The following is a 24,737-nucleotide window of genomic DNA, read 5'->3' as shown; positions in this document are numbered from 1 at the left end:
TCAACCGGTAACTACCATCGATATCTTTCAACTGGTAACTATCATCGATATGTTTCAACCGGTAACCGCCATCGGCATCTTTCAACCGGTAACTGTCATCGATATCTTTCAACCGGTAACTACCATCAGTATCTTTCAACCGTTAACTGGGTACTATTTCACCCCTACCACTAGCATACAATAGCAAGATATAAACATATAGTCAGGCATATCGGGGTACTGACCTACCCATTGGTCCTAATGACCTATGCCAGGGAAAGACTATTCCCTGTCACTACCACTAACACAACTTTCATACCACGCAAGCATATCTCATGACCAAGTCTCATAACCAAACCAAGATAATTATCACAAATACAATTATCTACTAACTACCCTTGTTGGTGGGTCAGCATTGTGGCCTTAGACCTACCCCTACTGGAAGGTAACTCACCTCGATGTCGTGTAATGTCTGAATTGTCCTCGGTGTGAAGGTCGGCTCCCCTCGACTCCTCAATCCCTACACGACAATCCTCAAGTAATCAAACAGAACATATGACCCTAACCAAGGTCAATACCATAACCAGACAAAGTCAATCTTCGTCAAAGTCAACCTCCAGTTGACTTGACTAGCCGAGTTGGCCCGCCAACTCGCCGAGTCCACACTCCACTAATCTGATACAACCTCGAATCCGATCTTCGAGTTTAGCAAGAACTCGACGAGTTCTTCTTCCTTTAAACTATCGGGACCATCTTCATCCGACTTGTCGAGTTCTTCCTTGAACTCGGCGAGTTCATCTCCATCATAAGAACATGTCTAGTCTACGACTCGCCAAGTTGTATGAACAACTCGTCGAGTCAATCTTCAAAGGTTGGGAGATTGCCTTGCACTCGCCGAGTCTATTCATACACTTGTCGATTCCCACGATTCTTAGTTCCTTTTTCGCATCTAAACATCTACAAGACTTCCCTCCCTAACAACTAGTCCATTCACAGAATGGATTTGGTGGTCATTACACCTCGACTCGTCGAGTCCCAAGAACAACTCGGCGAGTCCATCTTTGAAAATTATTATACAACCAGTTTAAGTGGGTCTTAACACATCAAAACCATAAATCTGGCCTCCTAATGTCCATTTTATACGTAAAGTTCCAAACTTGGTGCACATGCATGGGGTTTTTTGCTCAAAAATCCATAAAAGGTGCTCTACAATGTGCATGGGGCTCTCATGGCCATAAAGTTGGCACCTTTATGTCATGAGACCCCTCCAATGACTCATATCTGAAAGTAGAAGCCCATGAATCACTTTACAAATCCGAAAATGGCTTAGGAAGCCCTAAATGCACCCAAAATCTAAGCCCTAAAGATGAACAACCAAATGGAAGACCAAAACAGGGGGCATTTACCTTGATTAAGCTGATGATGGAATAAGATCTCTGGATCTACAAGCCCCAACTTGAATATCCAAGCTTCTTCCTTCCTTTCAAGCTTCACAAACTAACCAAAAGCACCAAAATGGCCTTAGATCACACAAAACAGATAGGGTTTCGATACACAACTTCTTGGGAGAGATAGGGACAAGGGAGGCTGAGTTAAGTTGTTTAAATAGGGTGCAAACCCTCACATTTAGGGTTTCCCTCATATAGCAACTACTTGCCGAGTCAGTCTCCTGACTCGTCGAGTACGACACTTAAAATGGCCACGGATCACAACCCTACTCGACGAGTTGGCCCACCAACTCGTCGAGTACCAGAGAATATACATAAATGTTTAAATTAAATGCGTACCGAGAATCAGGTGCTACAACCACCATGAGGTGGTGGCTGCCGCCATGTACCACCACCAGCCACCACTAAGGTGGCTGTGTGTGTATGTTTATGTTAGTTCGTGTGTGTGTTTTGTATTAGATTAAAGCATTATAATTGTAATTAACAAAAAGGGTAATGAAAAGAACCAAACCACCACTGTGAGCCGCCATTGACCACCACTACCCGAGGTGGTAGTAGGTGGTGCCCGACTAGTGAAACCCTAATGGGCTTAAAGATTTAGTTTAGGGCCTATTGGGCTATGATTGAGTAGGAAACCCTAATTAGGGTTTAGAAAACCCTAATTTTGGAATCATGGGCTTGGACTTATCTGAACCCACATTTTGGGCCATTGGAATTGGTCTATGTATTAAGCCCGATTACACCATATGATTTATCTAGTAGAGCGGTGGACTTAATGGATTAAGTCCTTAATGGGTCAAGTGAGAAACACTTAACCCTAATTGTCATTTTATGTGAAACCCTAATTTCACTTGGGTTTATTATTGGGCCTTGATAATTGGATTATTGGTGGGCCATCTAAGAATAATCATATGGACTAGAATATTTAGATGGGCTTTAGGGTAAGGCCCATATGTGAGGGTTTGGGCCCAATTTGGTAAATTGGGCCATAGACGGACCATGTTTGGGCCTTGGTTCATTACTAGACTTTTGGGCCTTTAGATTGGGCCTTGGGCTTGAATTAAGATAAGACAGGGGTAAAGCAGTCTTTTACCCCAAACAAGGACTTATGGATATGTATTGGGACCCAAGTATTAATTGTATGATATTTTGATGATGACAGATTCAGGAATCTGCCATCCAGCAGCTAGGGTTTTGTTTGCGGGACTACATCAATGTGAGGTCAGTTTCCTTTTAGTAGGAAGGGTTCGAAGGCACCAAGGTCGGCCCGTATATGTGATATGTTAGTAGCTGAGTCTGGGCAGGGACCAAATCTCATAGTAGCAGAGTGTGAGCGGGGCCCGAATCTCGTAGTATTATTTAATTATGGATATGTGAATGCTTGATAGTATTAGATATACTTGTTGTCTGCGTGATACTTATTTGCATGTTAGTAGATGATTGTGGGCGAGGCCCGAATCTCATAGTAGTCGAGTGTGGGCGGGGCCCAAATCTCATAATTTTATTCGAGTATAGTTATGTGCCTGCTTAATAGAGTTAGAGATACTTGTTGTCTGTATGCATGATAGTAGCTGCATGTGGGTGGAGCCTGAATCTCAGAGTAGCCGAGTGTGGGTGGGGCCAAAATCTCGTAGACAACAGAGTGTGGGTGGAGCCCGAATCTCCTAGACAGTAGAGTGTGGGCAGGGCCCGAATCTCCATGAGAGTGGGAGGGGCCCGTATCTCCTAGTTACATGTTATGCGTATGGTATGTGTTAGTTTGCGGAGACTCACTAAGCTTCATGCTTACAATTTTCAGTTTTTGTTTCAGGTACTTCAGTGTTCAAAAGAGGAGCTCGGGATGATTGCAGTGCACACACCTTTTGTTTAGCCGGGGATCTTTATACTCTAATATTTGATAGATGTTATGATACACGACTTTTGATTTTCATATGATGAATGATACTTATGGTTTTATTAATGACTTTAAAATGGAATTGGTGTTCTGTATTTTTAGGATGTTTCATTATCCATCTGAACATCATATTGGTTTAGATCTAAAGGTTGGAGACTTTGACTTAATGGATTAAGTTGAAAAAGATGCACTTTCAATCTCCTTGAGACTTACAAACTAGATCTTGGTGGTTTGGACCATTCTAATGGATAAATTTGGAAACAGTATCCATTATGGAGCTATAAGGAACCATTAAAATGTGATATTGGTCATTTTCAATGCAAGATTTATGATGTCTTAATAAGTTAGGGTTTTGGATTTTTGACCTTTTTTAGTCATGAAAAGTTATAAAGGTGGGAACTTTATGACTTAGAATGATATTATGGGTATGGATCTGAGTGTTGGATGAAAGGAATTAAGAGAATAATCACTTAATGGAAAAGTTCCATCTTACCGAGTATGTTGGGCATACCTTGGAGTACGTTTTGCGTACTCATGTGGAGTCCCGTTTCAGGATGGTGAGTGCGCCATGCGTACGAGCTGAGTACGTTGGTAATACTCAGCTTGAAGTTTGACTTCTTGACTTGTTGACTTTAACTTCCGTTGACCATTGACTTTTTGACCAAGTGTGACATTGGATCAGACTTGAGGATTTTAGGCTATTAATTAAGATTTTATCTGGTTCTGGTGTTAGTGGATTTGCGGTTGCAAGCAGTGAAAAAAAGGGAACGTATCATAGTGTTTTAGAGTTCTTAGATTGAGGTTAGTCTTCTCACTCTGCTCCTGGGTCGAAGGTACCAATGGCGGCCTACTAAACTATGTATGTAGAATGCTTTTTGTGTGTGTGACTCTTGTATGCTTGCCTGTGTTGTAGTATATATGTGCTGAACAAGTTCGTCTTATTGTTGGTACTGTGATATGTGATAATATTTGTGTTGAGACATCAAGTAGTCTCTAGGGTTGCTGATAACCCATAGGGTGCACTGTTTGCCCATTGAGACTTCGGGTAGTCTCTAGGATTGCTGATAACCTACAGGGCATGATGTTTGCGCATTAAGACTCCGGGTAGTCTCCAAGGTTGTGGATAACCCATAGTTGTTTTTATGTGCGGTACTGTGTGTGGTATTTTGCGAAAATCACTTAGCTTTGTGCTTAAGATTTGTGGTTTAAATGTTTTTAGGTGTTCTTATATTAACGGGGGCATGACTCGATTGCATCGTATCAACGGGAGACATGTGCACATAATAACTTTTGACGATACTCTGATAAATGTTTTAATATAAATTAATATTATTTGAGATTTTATAGTTGTCATTTGAATAAACACCTAAATTTTAATTGTAAATTTTAGATTGAAATTTGAGGCGTTATACTTATTTTGACGATTTACAGGCGATTCATTTGATTTTTCCTACTTTTCCTTGATACGAAACATGTATTATATTGTCTGCAGCGCAGACGACTATAGATTATCCTATTCAATGATTATATTTTAATAGTTAACACTTATTATGTGTGGTTCGAATTTGCGGGTTTTACAATTATCTCTCCTTTAGGATGATTACATCCCAGAGTCATCAACAAAATAGGGCTTCTATAATGACTCTGCGCGTTACCTTCTTATCCTATGCAATAATCGTAACTTATAAGTCTTTTCTGTTGAGTTTCCAACACATAAAATTGTTGACTATTGATGGTGCTTAATCATGCTCATGCTCTTCCTTCTTATTTCAATCACTATTGGGGGCTCTTGTTCCTTATTACAATTGACTTAATCTAATATAAGCTCTTTTTGTTTGACTATCACAACAGACTGATGGGTCGTGTTCTAATGACCTCTTGTTGAATGACACAACATATAGACTCAGGTCTCTTTGAGTCAGACTCCTACATGGATATTACCTTCCTTCATGTTCTAGTGTGATATAATCACATTCTATCGTGTAGCACTTCTAGCTACAGGATGCTTGATCTTAACTGAAAATGTGATACCTCTACTGATCACTTCGATTATTTTTTCCTTCAATCAAAAATTAGATGCTACGTCGATCTTACTTCGTCGATTAGTCGGACTCAATTCGGTATGACCACTAACGTTGGAATAATAATTATCTTCATAGTCATTACTGAAAACAAAGGTAATGATGGAAATGAAAAAAATAGCTCAAGTACTTAGAGACTTAGTAACCTTGTTACTTTCCCTAATCCAAATACGAGTCATGTGCTTCCGGTATATGCCTATACTACCTTTCACATGTAACACCGTTAATTTTCAAAGAAAATTTTCATTTAAAAATAGAATTATCTCAATTTCAAAATCACAAAAATCCCATAAATATCAAGTTATCAAAACACATGTTCCAAAACTATTTATAACACAAATCCAGGATCCTCCAAAAACATATCTCCAACTCGTGTGTGTGTACAATCAAGTTGATGCCTTTCCATGATACTGAGAGCTACCTGAAACACATAACCCGGTAAGCACGAATCTTAATGAGTTCCCCAAAATACCACATATAACTCATTAGCCTCTCATGGCTATGCTCGGATTAGACCCTCCGGTTAATGTGTCTCAATGGGACCCTCCGGTTCCACAACTCGGGTGGACCCTCCGGTCCTAACTCAGTAAACTCATAATAATTCATAGCATAAATCAAAAAGACATAATGCAGGATATCACAATACTAAATATAAGGACATAAGACCCTCCGATCACACATAAATTACCACTCTAGGTAAGTATATCGAGAAGACTCACCTCGTAAGAAATCGGATAACCTCGAACTCAAATCACCGGTCTAGCCTCCGCCTAACACATACGATAATTATCTCTAATTAATAACAGCTCTCAAAGAAGTTATACTAACCCTTCTACAAACTCACAAAAGGGTAAAAGACCATTTTACCCCTCCATGGCCTTAAGAGTCCACAAATTGACCAAACCCAAAAAGTCAACTAAAAGTCAATGGCAGCGCGTACACTGCGCGTACAAGCCCTCTACATTGGGTGTACTCCTTCGCCATACATGCATCAGGGATTGTCGACCCTACTTTGCGCGTACTGGGATTATGCTCGGTATACGCCCTAGTTTTTCTCTTCTTACTCGTTTGGTCTTAATTAGTTAAGACCTTAGCTCAAATCGCAGATCTGGACTCCCTAAAGGCACTTACTCCATAAAGTCTGTGACTTTAAGCCTTTGCATGGCTGATATAGTCACAAACACCCAAAACTCTAACTCTCTTATCTCAAAATGCTCATATCTCATGCATGGGTTGATTTAAACGCCCAAGTCTTGATTTTTATGAGTCTGCATCACTAAAGACACTGAAAGGAGCTGATAATAATCTCCAGAGCTCGATATCTCATAAAGCATCCAACTTTGGGACCAAAAACCTAAAATTAACTAAAATGATGCACAAATGAAAAGATTGAGAAAGCTTTGAGCTCTAAATGAAGCTCGAAACACAGATAAGCTTAAATCCAAATCCTGGACTCGCACTCCTTCTTCTTCAAGGCTCCTTCTTCACTCCAAAGAAAACAGAAGATCACTTAATAGCTCACAAATGGACATACAAACTCAATGGATGAGAATAGGGTTTGAGAGGGTTGATGTCTAAGAATGGTGGCAAAAAATGAGGCCATCATATCCTTTATATAGGGACACACCCCAAATTAGGGTTTTCACTCTAGGCATGGTACGCCCAACATACTAGGTAGCATCCGCACTAAAAACACGCACAAGAGTATGATGATCCTACACACATGTATGCCCCGCATACTCATTGACGACCTTTACTCAGTTAAGGGCCAAACTTGACAATCACCAAAAGAACAAGGGTTTATAAGGTATACATGCTCTTAGGATGTTACAATTCTCCCCCACTATAATCAAACTTCATCCTCGAAGTGATCTTATGGAAATAACTCTGGGTACTGCTCGCACATCTCGGACTCCGACTCCCAAGTCCACTCGGATCCCTTCCAATGTTTTCACTGGACCTGAACCAAGGGCACCTCTTTGTTCCTCAACACCTTCACCTTCCGATATAAAATTACTATCGGCCTCTCAATGTAATTTAGGCTCGCATCTACCTGAATGTCCTCTAAGGGGACCACTGCTGTCTCATCAGCTGCATACTTCCTCAACTAGGATACATGGAAGGTGTTATGAATCTGGCGCAACTCTACAGGTAGCTCCAACCAGTATGCTACCTTACCCATTCTGGAGGTCACTCTAAACGGACCCATGTATCAGGGCCCTAGCTTGCCCCGTTTCCTGAATCGGATCATCCCTTTCCATGGGGATACCTTCAGGAGGACAAAATCTCCAACCTGGAAATCTAGCTCGGATCATCGCTTGTTTGCGTAACTCTTCTGGTGAATCTAGGCTATCAGTAACCTCTGTCTGACCTGCTGAACCTACTCAGTCATCTTGAGCACTATCTCAGTGCCACCTATCACTCTCTACCCTAACTTTCTCCAACAGATGGGATTCTAACACCTCCTCCAATATAGAATCTCAAAGGGAGGCATACCAATACTCGAATGATGGCTGTTGTTGTAAAAAAAAACTCAGCCAAGGGAAAATAAGTGTCCCAACTTCCTCTGAAGTCCATAACACATGCACACAACATGTCCTCAAGCGTCCGAATCGTCCGCTCGCTTTGCCCGTCTTTCTGTGGGTGGTATGCGGTACTGGAATGAAAACGGGTACCAACTACTCATGAAATTTCTTTCAAAACCTAGAAGTAAAATGCACGTCTCGATCTGACACTATCAAGGTCAGCACTCCTGTCATGCCACCACCTCTCTTACATACATCTCTGCCAGTCTCTCTGTAGAAGAGCTCTCACTGATAGCGAGGAAGTGAGCACTCTTCGTCAGCCGGTCAACAATCACCCATATCACGTCAACCCCACGTGCAGTCCTCGGTAACATGGTGGTAAAGTCCATAGAAATCTGTTCCCACTTCCACTGGGGAATCTCTAGAGGCTGTAACGGAACATGTGGACGATGGTGCTCCGCATTAACTCAGCGACTAGTCAAGCACCTCTCAATTACCCATGCCACATCCCTCTTCATATAGAGCCACCAATAATCTCTCTTTAGGTCCAAATACATTTTAGTGGCCCATGGATGGATCGAGAATCCCGATCTGTGCGCCTCCTCCATCAATATATGCCGAGCTCTACTCATATAGGGCACCTAAATCCGACCTAAGAAAGTCATAAGCCCACGACTATCCATCTCAAACTTAGACACCTGACTAATCACCTGCTCCCTCTTGCAGTTCTCCGGTCTCACGACCTCCACCTAGGCCTCTCGAATAGTATATAAGACGGGAGTCATCACTATCATCCTCATACACACCTCTTGGATCAGAGCATTTGCTGCTCTACGGCTCAGGGCGTCAGCTACCACATTAGCTTTGCCCGGATGATATAAGTGTTGAATTAGGTGTCTAAGCCCAAAACTATAATTAGTATGTACTTGAATTGATAGTAGCAATGTCCTTTTGGGTTGCCTTCAAACCTGACAATTGAATAGGATAAATGTTAGAAAGAGAATAATGATTTATTAACTTATTACTTGGTTAATAAATTGATTTGAAATCAATATAAATGATTTATAAATGTATTATGGATATAATATATTAATTAGAAATCATATTGTTTAATTGATATTTAATCATAAATTAATTTGGAATTAATTTTGGGATTAAAGGAATTAATTGAAACTGCAGGGACTAAAGGTAACAATACTAAAAAATCAAGCATTGAGCATTCTAGAAACTCCCTTAAAGTTGGAGAACGAAATATAGAGTGTACTAGGGTTTCCTTGGGCTCTAAGGGTGCCTTGGAAGCCTTAGGGAGGAAGTTAAGGGATTAAGGTTATCTAAGATACACCTGCCTTACCCTAAACCTTCCTTATCACCTATGTATACCCATTTAGGGTTGGATTTTGTCCCATGCACTCCAAGAAAGGCTTAGATCCAAATTTTTATTTCCCCCCCCCCTCTCTCTCTCTCCCTCTCTTTCTCTCTCTCCATAATAATACTTAGTTGCTAGATTTGTTTGTGAGCCATTAGATGCGCAACACTTGTGGCACTTGCTACCCAAGTTCAAGATCTTCAAGGATTTATTTGTTATTACAATATAACAACAAAGGTATGTATCCTAACCCTAATTACATGTTAAGTTCAAAAATTACATGTGCCTACTAGGGTTTCTAGTTTTTGTGTTCAATACTTGTATGTCTAATAGTGAAAACATAGATCCTCAAATTAGGGTTGCATGCGCAAATTTGATTGTGTGCTATGCTTAAAATCCATCAGTGGTGTCAAAGCCTCAGGTTAGTGTTTTCAATTAGATTTTATACAATATTATGAACTTGCCAAGTTAGGGTTTATGGCAACTAAACCCTAGGGCTTGGATTTTTCAAAATTAGGGTTTCAAAACCTTAAGTTCGAAAATTGATTAGGGTTTTTAAACCCGTTCCTTTGGCCTTCTAATTTCGAAAATTTGGGGTTTCCTAACCCTAAAGATTTTCGAAATTATGATAAGGATTGAAATCATTGCATTACTCCCCAATAATAGGTAATTTTCAAAATTCTAGGGTTCATGATAGGGTTTCTTATTTTTGGTAATTATCTCTTTATGTGATAAATTGGATAATTATAAAATTTGAATTATCCCTTCCATGTTTTTCGAATATTAGGGGATAGTGATTAGGTTAAATTATTTTGATTAATTTAATGGATAATCCTTAGTTGATTTAATAAATTAATTAAAGATTTAAATTAATAGATAATTATTAAATCAATTTCTTTTAAATTTAAATTAAAATGATTTAATTTTTTGAAATTTAAAAGATTATTCAAAACCCTAGTATTTTGAAAAGTTTAAAATACATCCTTATGGATATTTTTAATAATTTAATTATATGATTAATTAAAAGATAATTAATAAATCCATAAAAGTTTTACATTTAATTAAATTAAATATTTAATTTTATTAAAGGATTAAACCCTTTTCATTTTTTTAAAAAAATACACCCTTATACTATATATAAAATTAAAAGTCGAATATATTATATGTATAACTAAAGAGTCAGTTTTACCGTTAGTATACCTCATTCACGAAGCTGGTCTATAAGGTTTGTTTAAGGAAGCGGCCTGTAAAATGACCGTCATTGGGTATCCACTCTTACCCACCACACCCTTGAGTAGTGGAAGGTCGTTAGCCGAACGGCTAGGATTGGACACAACTTTCCATTATAGGTATAATGAAATACGAACTAACTGAACACTTTTACAAATTCCCAAATCTTAGTTATTTTAGGAAAAATTTGGAGTTAGTGCTAATTCATGACATTGCACATTGCACCTTGTTGGTCAATAGTGGAGTGTGTGTGGTTAACCGACACACTAATATGGGACCAGTGAAGGATGGTAATGGGTAGCTCGTAGATTATCATAGATCAATGGAGCGTATGTGGTTAACTGACACATTTACTAGGTGATAGACATCTTCGAGAATATCAAGCTAATTTTCATGGTTATCCACACCTTTTTTGTGATCCTTAGCATCTCAGTCACAAATATGAAGGGCATATTCGAGATTAAACATGCCATTGAAAAGTTCAATGAATCTCAAAAGATCTAGGAGTTTCAATTCATTTAAAACCTAATTTTCAATTTTTGCTTTTCATGGTGGAAATTGGTAAATCATCATTTATCTACCTTCAAATATTTTGCAATTGGATTATGACATCCCTCTTCATAATTGTAGAATATTGTGTTGGATCATAGCCTTAATATTTCATTTGGGTGTTATATTAAGGATTGAATCATCTAACTTGAATTTCTACCGTTTTGTAGATGTCAAATTCTAACAACTATGGTCTTCCCGAATCCATTGGAAAAAGCTTTCCACTTGAAGATGATGTTCTATGATTGGATCATGGAAATGGAAATCATACTTCACTTCCTCCACCTCCTCCAGTACTTCTCCCTGACCCATGTGTTCGAAGACTTGAAAGGTTCAAGGTCACTCTAGCCCTTTTGGAAAGTAAACATGAAAATGGAAAGTCTGTGTGTGCGCACATCTTGGAGATGAAATCACACACTGACAAATTGGGAATGTTTGGTGTCGTTGTCTCAAGGAAGCTGGCTGTTGACTTGGTTCTTCAATCACTTCCCAAATCATATAGTGAGTTCATTAGAGAGTACTATATGACGGACCATGACGTGACCCTCATTGATCTTACCTATTTGCTTTTTGCTACTGAATCAACAATGATTTGCCGTACTGGTCAAGCAAATTTTTGGGTAGATAAGCCTCCCAAACTTCCATGGACATTAACAATGGCAACATTAGAAGTCCAGAAAAGTCTTCTCTTCCTAATGAAAATAGATTGACCGAGGTCAAACTGTTTCACCAAATGGTAAAGAGAAAGGCTAAATCTAAGATTGTCCCATGTGCCATTCCAAGAGAGTCTGTTTGTTTCTACTGTCAAGAGAAGGGGCATTGGATGTGATGCTGCTGAATCTACCTGGCGGATCACAAGGATGGGAGAGTCGAGATGCATGAATCTGCTTCAGGTAAATCTACTACCTAACTCTATTAAGTTCCTATTTGTAGATTCTTAATACATGATGTGATAAGATTGCATTTTGATGTTTTGTAGGATCGAAGAAAGGAAGCTTAAAGGAAGAGCGAACTGAGTCTAATCACGAAGATTGGATTTTTGAGCTGCTACTTAGAAGAGTTAGGATAGATTGCTTAGGAATATTTAGTAACATAATTTTCATTTGATATTGCATTGTAAGGACAAGTTGTTTCCGCATTTTTATAAATATAATAAATTTTGATTTTGTCTTATTTATATCCTTGCAGTGGCATTTGTGAAAAATGATGTTTGTATGTTTCTATTGTTAGCAATATAGAAATGGATGTGATTTTAAGTTATGTTATTTGTGGCAGTGTCAAATATTTTCCAAATAACGAAATATTATCATCATCCAAGTTTCAATTGGATAGGAAGTTGGAATCATACGACTTGCATTGTATGATGAATGATAACTTTCATTGGGAAATTGAGACTAATTCATTATTCACATATGCATGTGAGTCAAGTGAATGACTAAAGGATCTAGTACACATTGTTGTGCACAAGTCAAATCCACCACAAAGAACGATAAGACTGTTCATCATGATTTGCTAAAAGTTTAGTAAACATGGTTATGGTTACAAGATTAAGTGTAATTCTGAATCGTTTAAAAAGGTTTCAATGTAAAGCAGAATGAATATGAAGAATTAATTAGGCAGAAAGATAAAAGTTTCTCCAAGTCTAAAAAGAAGGGAGAGTGCTTAAGTATTGTGTTTTCTGATTAACTTGATGATTATGAAACCATATCATAATTGATCCTCTAAGGACACCTTATTTCATAAGTATAACTAAGAAGAGGAATCAGGAAATTGTTGAAATGGTTAAATCAAAAGGTGAATCATACTTTGTTACAAAAAAAAAAAAAAAAACAAGGCTTAGAGTCATACTCCAAGATTGTGACTTGAGTGACATCATCTTAATTAAGTTCATGACACATCATAAAATGTAGAGTAGAAAAGGTTCTTACTCTTGTAAATTTGAAATTGGTAAGTTTTGATATCTTTGATAAGACAAAGACCAACTAACACCATTTGAGTGAAGTGGTTGTCTTGATAAGAATCCGCACTAACTCTTGAATATTTTTTGTCAAGGAATGTTTCTTCACAAGAGAATCTTATATGTCAAGAGGTCAATGGGAGTCTTAATGATCTTGAAAAGTTTCAAGAACTAATCAAGAATAAACATATTGTTCTTCACTAGCGCACGACTTGAGGTTAGTAACCTATCATGTTGACACATTCTTATTTCGTTGCTCATTCCAGTTGACTATGCATGTGAGTTATATGAGTTCTCATTTGATTGCATAAGGAAGAGAACCTTGATTAGTGAAAGTTCATTGATCTGTATGGGCGAGATGCTCTACAACTTGGAAGACGTGGTAGGCCCTTGTGCTGTCAGGTGGCAAGAAATTAAGATTGAACAAGTTCAATCCATATGGTTTTGGATTTGTCACGAACCTTGTCTTGTGATAATGTTTATGAAAAATTCACATGGATAGGAACACATACACCATAAAATCTAAGTGACAAGGTTTCCCTCCGCTTCATAAAAATGATTGTGAGGAAACGCTTTCACTAGGAAGATTTTAAGGAGACAGTGATTGTGTAAATTGCATTCTCAAATTCGATTATGATTACGACATCCCTCTTCATAGTTCGAGTTATGAGATTTGGAAATTTCAGAGCTCATATGTGTGTCTAAACTATTTCAGATCTCATATCAATAAGTCCTAAACATTCTTAGATAAAGGTTTATTGAAGCATCACGTATCAGAAATATGAACTTTGTTAAGCAAGTCAATAAGTATTGATTTCTAAAAGTCCAACTGTTTTCTTAATACATGACAAAGCTAGTGGGAGCATAAGTGTTATACTGGTAAAGATATAATTATCATGTTAGGGGGAGCATGATTATTATGATAAGTGTTGCAAGTTAGCAATATTAATTATAGAAAACAAAAGTTTCAATTTGCAAAGTTGCAGAGTTTGAAAAGTTGTTTTGCTATAATTAAGGGAGAGAAAGTTATACTTGATTTAAAATCTAAAAGCTTAGATCGAAAAATTTTAATCAAATTTAGTCAAAGGACATATATGGATGTTATGTTAAAAAGGTTTCACCTAAGGGAATTTTATATATGGCAATATTATAGCAAGAGACTGGTAAAGTATCATGTCTTTATGTAAGACATTATGAATCATGTCCTATATGATTCGGGTGTAGGATCGATTGCATATGCTATAATATTCGACCGTTCTGATTTTCCGAGTGCATAGGCGATTAAGAGGGAAAAAGGACCAGAACCGCATATGACTACAGTAGTTAAACAGCTGTCAAGGACGATCTAAGGTTTATCGAGGATTGGTCGCTTATGAATAGTTGGAAGTATAGTAATGGATGGACCATATCGACATTATTACGAATAGATGGGATGCTATTTAGAATGAGTTGTCATATGGCAGGTATGGAGATGTTTCCATATATGGGAGTTGGATATTAAGAATCTATGTAGATTAGAAAATTTTATGCAAGAAGAATGTTCAAAGGAATGTACTTTAAATGTGAGACTTCACATATATAGAATTGTCTTGTAACAATCTCCAATAGAGCACTTTGTAATTTCATTGGCAAAGTCTTGGTGACTTTTGTGCTGTGACATTATGAAAGGATCATTGCATAAAATGTTAGAATCTAACACATTCTAATAGTGGCAAGAATTTGGTATTCTTACACCAGTGATAAGGATTAGGAATTACAAAATGAGCATCATTGGAAATGTATTCAATTAATCTATTTCACAAAGAAATGACCATCGGTAAACATAGTATGCATGCTTGGAGCATGGAATAACTATTGTGTGATGACCCGATACTTTCTAGTCAACAAAAGTCAATTGCATCAAATAAAATTTCGAATTTTATTTATTCTGTTAAGCTTGTGAGGGTTAGAAAATAATTTATTATATATTAATAAAATTTATATAACCCATCAGAGCCAAAAACATGTGAAAAATCAGGTTTACAGTCGAAAAATCAGCAAAAACTCATACAACCAAGAATTTACGGCCGTACACCCTTGGGCGGTAAACCCTTTGGCTGCAAACCCTTGGGCCGCGGACCCGTTTACAGTCGTGAACCCATTTCCGGCTATAAACCCAACTGGTATATATGTTTTTCCGGGAGAGATTCTTCATTTCTCATCTTTTTCACCCAAAAATCCTCTCAATTTACTCCCAAGAACATTCAACTCATGAAGATCGAATCTTTAAATCTTCATATTTTCACCAAGAACACTAAGAACATCTGCAAATCCTTAAGCAACCGTGAATTCCCAAGACTGTGGATTCATTTACATCCGTTAACTGGTTTATGGCCGAAACCTGCATCCGACCGTAAACCCAGTTCACGACCACAAACAAGGGTTCCAACCGTGAACAGCCTTGGGGCGTGAACCTTGGCCGCAAACCCTCTTTTTCCACTTCAAATGAGTCTCAGTAACCATTTCTAATGCAAAAACTAGTGTTTTCTAACACATTAATTAATGGTTTCGCTAAATTAAATACAATTATGTGTTTAATTATCTTTAGGATACTGCTAAGCCCGTGTACTTCAACTTGAGGATCATCTTTCCGGTTTTGCTGACAAGCACGTGCACATAATCAACTATGAGTTCATACCCCTACATCTTTTCTATTTTTAAGGTTTTTTGGGGGGATACAAGCAAAACATAAAGAAATTTTGTGTTCTTATACAAAGAATTTTAACATAATTAAAACTTGTGCAATTGATACAACCAAGAGATCACTACATTTTATAAAATATTTAGATATTCTATCCCTTTTGTAACATGCTAAGCATAAGGGAAGTTTTCAACAACATGGTTAAAATTGCAAAGTTTTCAGTACAATACACGAATCAAGTACATAACATACATACAAACTATAATTGGTATAGTTTTGGATTCAATACACGGTTTTATCAATTCTAGAGCTTATACATTGACATACGATACTAGTTTCCGAACACAAGAGTACAATGCTAAATAATTATTTAAGTGTAATTATTTTACTCTACAAGTATACATACAGTTTTGAGTACAAGAGAACACTACAATACCACACGTAAAATAGTTAATACATGGTTGTGAGGCACTATTTTAATTATACCATTTGGGGTGCAGAACTAAATCGTACCACAGTATAACCAGAGTCTCCTAGAGGGAGAGCGTGAGATTTGCGAATAGATCTATTCGGGACTGACACCCACACCTAAAATGCTAGCTACAGTTAGGCAGACATGCCTGGGGTAACAGATGTCATAACATCCGACGCCTGAAGAACTTCGTAGAGGTCACTAGGTATATCAAGCATGATTATACCAAACTCACAATAGTATAAACTAACCATTGTTTAAGAGATTTCAATTCTTCAACTAGTTTTATTTAAATTATTAGAACTACATTACACTACACTGGGGGAAATCCCAAGGATACAAACACATGGTTTTATTTTAGGTAATAACACTACTATATATTGGTGGTAGGTAGGGTTTTCATACAAGACCATACTATACATTACTGGTGGTAGCCAGGATTTTAATACAAGAACATACTATACGTTATTGGTGCTAGCCAGGGTTTTCATATAGAACATACTATACATATTAGCGGTAGCCATGGTTTTCATATAGAACATACTATACATACTGGTGGTAGCCAGGCATATACACAAGAGTTTTCATACAATACAATACAAAACAATACGGTTGGTGGTAAACATGCATACAAACTAACATTTTTCATATACAACAACAGAACACAGTAAAAAACTTACACTTTGGTCTTAGAGTTTAAGACTACTTTACACTACTAAAGAAAATATTGGATTTTCTTGAGAAACATACAAACATTTTCACAGATTCAAAGACAAGTTTTCATTACTAAAACATTCTTATGAACTCACCAACTTAAATGTTGATACACTTTCAAAAATGCTTGTATTCTCAGGGAACCAATAGACAGGTACACCCGCAGGCTTTTGAGAAGACAAAGCATATAGAGTTGTGTCTTTTATACTTTTGATATACATTTTGCTGTTATAAAAATTATGTATCAAACAAATATAATTACCGTACTTATTCAATGTAATGGTTATGTTTACTTTGATTACTTTGATGCAATTGTGGTGATATTGTTCATGCTGTCCTCCACCCCCGTACGTTTCCGCCATCTCAGTTTGGGGGAGTGATAGATTGGTATAAGAGCTAATGTATAAAGTGAACTAAGTATATCAAACCTTACAAGGTATACAACTATAAACACTAAGGGGCCGAAGCGCTCTGAACTAAAAGTATACTTTTAAAATCTAAGTATTTTATAAGGTGTATACTAATACTACATACATAACAAAAACTGCATCACAAGTAGAACAGAACAAAAGTATTTAGATGTTGGATACTACGGTCAAACATGGGCAGTCATGTAAAAATATCTAGGATAAATATAAATTGATCAACTATATTTATTTGAGATATGACCAACATGTGCTTGGGAGTGATAGTGGTGTTGCAGTAAGTCTAAAACTTACCCAAACTCCATACAAAGAGAACAACAGAACTAAACATACACACTAAAATACTATAGGAGTAATTGGTAGCACTAAGAGTCTAGAGCCAAACACATTGTATAAATTTCATTCTAAGTTTTGTTATGATTCCATGGTGATTGTTTACTTGTATTAAGTAGACTTCCATTGTAAATCGCTTAATAGAACACGATAAATGTCAGGATAAGATACACACTGTTCAATATCACTTGCTCCCTGACTATTATCAAGGAGTTATCTTCGTTTTTACTTAAATCCTTTTAGAGAAAGATGCCTCCAAAGAAGTCCAATCGAAAGAACTACAATCCTCCACCGCCGCCACCTCCCCAATTCGACCCTATTGTGCTCCAAGCAGCAGTTACAGCTGCCGTGGCAGCCGCAGTGTCACAAATGAGTTCCAGTGGCACAAGCGGAGCAGGCAGTGGTATGATCCCTTCCAATCAGTGAGATAGTCAAGGAAACCCGAGGGAGTGTACCTACAAGGATTTCAACAACATGAAACCTCGGTATTTCGACGATACTGGAGGAGTTATTGCACTAACTCGATGGTTCGAGAAGACCGAATCAGTCTCCAAGATTTGTGCGTGCCCTGAGACCAGCAAGGTAAAGCTTGCAGCGTGCACCTTCACTGATAGAACACTAACTTGGTGGAACGTCCAAGTCAAATCCTTGACTCTTCCAATCGTCAATGCTATGAGCTAGGGGAATTTGAAAGAATTAATGCTTGCTAAATACTGCCCGTGAGGCGAGATGCAAAAACTAGAACAAGAGCTTTGAGGCCTAAAGATGAAGGGCTCCGACATTATTGCTTGCATTACCCGATTCAACGATGTTGATCTTCTATGTCCCGAGATGGTTAACCCAGAGAGCAAGAAAGTGGAGAGATTCATACGGGGGCTAACTTCCCCTACACAAGGAAATGTCTTAGCCGCCAACCCTCTTATGTTTGATAGTGCCAAACGATTGGCATAGGAATTGATAGACTACGGGGATTGTCAAGAAACCGTGCCAGTCACCCACGAATCACCTGAGGAGCATGGTGGGAAGAAGAAGATCTGGAATAAGAGGAAGGGCCAATCTTCGCAGGAGCCCTCCAAGAAGCAACAGATAGTGGCAGTTCATGCTGTTACCATTCCTACTGTTGTTCCTACTGCTCAAGCACCTGCCAGTAGATATGTTGGAACTCTCCCAAGGTACGATAAGTGTAACTCCCATCATCATGGACCTTGCCATGACATGCAATGCAACGACTGTAGTAGAAAGGGGCACACCAACCATTTTTGCAAAGCACAAGTCCAACTAACCAATTAGGCCACTGGAGCTGGAATAGGCCAAGCCTGATATAGCTGTGGTGAAGCTGGGCACTATAAGTGGAATTGCTCTAAAGCAACGACCGCTGGCAATACGGGGAAAGTGCTAGCAATGGGCCAAGAAGGGCTATTGCTGATCCCACTATAGTTACGGGTACGTTCCTCCTTGACCACTCTTATGCATGCATTATATTTGATAGTGGTGCGGAGAGAAGTTTCACCAGTCATGCATTTAAACACTTGCTTAAACATAAATCCTAACCTGTAACCGAAACATTCACCGTCGAAATGGATAACGAAAAGAAAGAGAGCACTAACGACATATTCGTAGGATGCACCCTCAATTTAAATGATTATTCCTTTCTAATCGACCTTATGCCAATCTCCATAAAAATTTTCAATTTCATCATCGGCATGGATTGGTTGATCCCTAATCGTGCTGACATTTTTTGTTAAAGAAAAACCCATTCGCCTCAACCTACCATCTAGCGAAGCCCTCGTTATTTATGGTGATAAACTCAACACAAACCTTCATATTGTTTCGTGCATCAAAGCCCAAAAATATTTGTGGAAGGAGTGTCATGCATTCCTAGCCCATGCCCTAAACGAAAAGCAGGAAGTTAAAGACCTCAAGAGCATCCCCAAATTCTGGAAATTTCCTAATATCTTCCTCGAAGATCTTCCAGAAGTTCCCCGTGAACGCCAAGTTGAGTTCTGAATCGACTTGATTCCTGAAGCTACCCACGTAGCCAAATCCCATACCATCTAGCACTGATAAAGATGCAGGAATTATCCAGCCAACTGAATGAACTGCTCAACAAGGGATTCATTAGACCAAGTTCCTCACCCTGGGAAGCACCGATCTTGTTCGTGAAGAAGAAGGATGGATCTTTCCAGATTTCCATATAATATCGCGAACTCAACAAACTCATTGTCAAAAATCGCTACCCTTTACCCCGAATTGACGACCTCTTCGATCACCTCGAAGGAGCCAGCTACTTCTCAAAGATAGACCTAAGATCAGGGTACCATCAGTCACGAGTTCATTATGGGGATGTTCCTAAGACAACATTTAGGACTCGATATGGTCACTATGAGTTTGTAGTGATGCTCTTTGGTCTAACCAACGCACTCGCAATATTCATGGATCTGATGAACCGGGTGTGCCTCCCCTTCCTAGACATGTTCATGATATTATTCATTGATGATATACTTGTCTATTCACGATGTGAGGAAGAGCATAGATGGCGCTTGATACAAGTTCTAGGAACATTGAGGATGGAGAAACTATACACAAAATTCTCAAAGTGCGAATTTTGGATCAAAAAGGTAATTTTCCTCGGGCACGTGGTTAGCGAATAAGGCATACACGTGGACCCTACCGAAACTAAGGCAATCGAGAATTGGTCAGCACTGAAGATGCCATAGAAATCTATTAATTCTTGGTTCTTGTTGGCTACTATCGTAGGTTCATCGAAAACTTCTCCAAGATTGCTAAGCCTGTTACCAGCCAGACTCAGAATGCTGTAACCTTTAGTTAGGGAGAGAAGCAAGACACTGTGTTCCAAACATTGAAGCAGGCCCTAGGCAGCGTACCTATCTTGTCTCTTCCATAAGGGATAGAGGACTTTGTTGTCTACTGCGATGCATCCAATCAAGGACTAGGCAGTGTGCTAATGCAACAAGGAAAAGTTATTGCTTATGCCTCAAGATAGCTAAATACACACAAAGTCAATTATACGACTCACAATCTGGAGTTGGGAGTAGTGGTCTTTGCACTAAAGATCTAGAGGCATTACCTCTACGGAACCAAGTGCACTATATTCACCGACCATAAAAGCCTTCAGCACATCTTTGATCAGAAATAACTTAACATGAGGCAACGACGATGGGAAGAGCTACTCAATGATTACGAGTGTGAAATACACTATCATCATGGCAAGGCCAATGTAGTAGCCGATGCCCTCATCCGAAAGGAGTACTCAGGTCGTAGGGTGAAGGCACTGATAATGGCAATCCATTCCCATCTATCCGCACAAATCAAAGAAGCTCAACTAGAAGCCTTAAAACTAGAAAATATGGAGGGTGAAGCCTTAAGGGGAATAAAGAAGAAATTCGAAATCAAGGGTGACAGGGTTCATTTGAAAGACCCACACTTTCATACTTAAGTCATTTTTACTCCAAAACATGCTACATGCATATTCATAAATAATATTTTACATAAATAACTTGATTACAAACAACTGGATACAAACCGACTAAGTTTTAATATATTACATACCTACCCAGGATATTAAAGCTTTTATACAAACATAAACCCAAGTACAAAAGTAATAGTATAAACTATTCTAAATCTACCAACAGTATATGACTATACTAGATGCTTATTACCTGTAATTGTTAAACACTAAGAGGGTAAGCGATGACGCTCAGTGAGTTTAATAATAAATACAATATAATGTTATGCCACATATATATACTTCGATATGGTAGAAGCAAAGGTAAGAAGGAACAACAAAGACATATGTGAATCATGCGATAAGCTTTCCATATCAATCAATGGTTCGATTCAAAGATATACAATCAGTAAAGCTTCGGCCCAAATGGCACAAAAGACATCCACTTTCTGATTAAACATTTTTGTAGATTCCTGGCTTTCAGCCCTGTCTAACCTTCTGCCAATATCGTAGGGGTAGAAGTCATTCTCTTATGAGACATGCTCTACACAGCCTGAGGCTACATACCAATACCACCATGAATCTAAGTCCTTTCACTGATCACATGGTCAAAGGTACAACTTTGCTACCATAATAGCACATAATAACAACATGAGATAATAACATGGAAAAGCACATAGCACAAATAACACATAACATACACTTGTTCTTATTTATTGAACTTATCATGAAATAACCGAGGGAATAAATGATAATTTGGGCAGCACTTCGGCTCTAAAAATGACTTTCTTTGATGAAAACAGGGAATTTTAGTTGAAAACTGGCCTTATGCAGGCAGAGTTTCAACTTAAAAATATGATTTTCTTGGAAACATCGGGGCGTCGGGACTTGCTTCGGGTGTAGGGGATGATATCGGGACTTCGGGGGGTGTTAGGGTAAATTTAGAGAGAGTAGAGGGCAGAAAATGGGAGAATATGTAAACAAAATCCGTAAGCCTTCGCATTCTATTTATAGGGTACCGGAGCCTCGGAGTACGCTGGGTGATGTGGTCGATCTCGGACCGTGTACACTAGTACGCTGGGCGTACAAAGTACGCTAGGCGTACCTCTCCAGTCCAGCCTCATAATTTGTACCATAAACTTCAAAAAATCGTATGTTTTGCATACGAACTCCGTTTTTGACGTTCTTTATACCTATGCGAAGGTGAAATTATGCTCTATAACTTTCATTTAGACTCCATCGGCTAATTTTGAATTCATTTTAATTATTATATTTTTAACAGGCCGATACAGGATAAGTCTGTTAAAAAATTCATAACTTCTTCAACCGAAGTTCGTTTTCATCTGTCTTTTTACTGTTGTACTACTATTAACAAGACCTTCGATTCTCTTTTTGGTTGTGTTGGCTAAAATCACTCGATCTTTAATTCGAGTTTTTAGCTGTCTACTGATATACCGAAACTTAGAAAATCATAACTTCCTCATACAAAGTGAGATTTTGACGTTCTTTTAATGAAAATTCTCGATTTAACGAATACTACAAATTTCATTTAGATTACTAAAAAGTAGTTTATTGAAAAATTACATTTTACGTCATACGGCGGCGTCGTGTCATTTCTATCGTGAAAGTTTAAGAAGTCATAACTTCTTCGTTATAGCTCGGATTTCGATGAAGTGTTCGCCAAAATGTTTCTAATGAGATTCTTTACAGCTTTAAATAATATACTTTTACTTATTTCCAAATTTATATTTTTGTTAATTTCGATAAATGACATTTGATTGGAATCTCATAAGTTTTCCCACCACTTTCTGAACGATTCTAAACATAGTTTTTTTCAATTCTAGTAAAACTATATGTTAGAACTCAACGCTCAAAATCACATAATATTTCATAATATTATTCATTTTTAAAATTACATAACACGACAACTGAACGTGTATGTTACAAAGACCTCATCCTTTTGAGGATTTCGTCCCCGAAATCACAACGATTTAAAAAGATGGGGATATTTATCTTTTATCTCATTCTTATTTTCCCAAGTATAATTTAGGAATCAATTGAGTTTCCACTTGACAAGCACCAACTCCACTTATTTATTATGCAATTCAGTCGTTCTTTCGTTCACGATCTCTTTAGGCTTTTCTACATATCTTAATTTATTATCCAGTTTCACCTCAGATAACGGAACCGTTTCATCATGTATAATTAAACATTTATGCAGATAATTTACATGAAATGCATCATGAATACTTGCCAAATCTTCAGGTAATTCCAAGCAGTATGCTTGTTTACTAATTCTCTGGATGATTTTGAAAGGTGCAACAAATATGGAACTCAACTTTCCTTTCTTCCCAAATCGCATAAGGCCTTTCCATGGGGATACCTGCAGCATTACAAAATCACCCACGTGGAATTCTCTGGGTCGTCTCCTCTTTTCTGCATAGGACTTCTGTCGATCCTGGGCCACTTTCACTCATTCTCGTACAATTTGAATCATTTCGGCGGTGCGTTGAATCATTTCAGTGCCTCCAAGGATTTTCTGTCCTATATCACGCCAACACAATGGATTACGACATTTACGACCATATAATGCTTCATATGGTGGCATTTTGATTGAAGTGTGGTAACTATTATTATACGAAAATTCGACAAGAGGTAAGTACTTGTCCTAGTTACCACTGAGCTCCAAGATACATGCACGAAGCATATCTTCTACTGTTTGGATTGTTCTCTTCGTCTGACCATCTGTTTGGGGATGATAAGTTGTGCTGAGAGAAACTTGAGATCCCAATTCACGTTGCATACTCGCCCAAAAGTGAGAAGTGAAGCGAGTATCATGATCAGAAATGATCTTTAGTGGCACACCATGTCTCGCAACAATTTCATCCAAGTAGACTTGTGCGTATTTCTCCATTGTAGCCGTTGCATGCATGGCAAGAAAATGTGCACTTTTAGTCAGGCGGTCAATAATTACCCAAATGCTATCATGCTGATTAGAAGTCTCTGGCAATTTGGTAATAAAATCCATGGACATTTCTTCCCATTTCCACACGGGATTACTAAGACTTTTTAGAATTCCATAAGGCTTTTGGTGCTCTATTTTGACTTGTAATCATATCAAACATTCCTGCACATGTCTTCCAATGTCTCTTTAATCCAGGCAACCAATAATCAGTCCGTACGTCATAGTACCCTTTACTTGTACCAGGATGTATAGGCAACTTAGACATATGAGCTTCATCTAAAATATTCTGTCTTAATCCGCCAATATTTGGAATCCATAGCAGATTCTTAAATACCTTCAATCCTCGTGGATCATCAAGTAAAACATTAGTATAATGTATCATCCCTTCTTTCTTCACATTTTCTGGCTTTAAGGCCTCTAGTTTCCATTTCTCTAGTTCATCAAGAATAGTGAACTTTACTGCAGTGTGAGTAATAGTATAACACATATTATTATGATAAACTTTTCTGCTAAGAGCATCAACAACTACATTGGACTTTCCAGGATGACACATGATTTCACAGTGATAACCTTTGATCTGCTCCATAGCTTGTTGTTGTCTCATATTCAGAGTTTGCTGACTCAATATATACTTGAGACTTTTGTGGTCGGTA

Source organism: Lactuca saligna, chromosome 8 (genome assembly GCF_052625555.1).
Source record: "Lactuca saligna cultivar CGN05327 chromosome 8, ASM5262555v1, whole genome shotgun sequence".
NCBI classification, from domain to species: Eukaryota; Viridiplantae; Streptophyta; class Magnoliopsida; order Asterales; family Asteraceae; genus Lactuca; species Lactuca saligna.
This window is presented reverse-complemented; position numbering follows the sequence as displayed.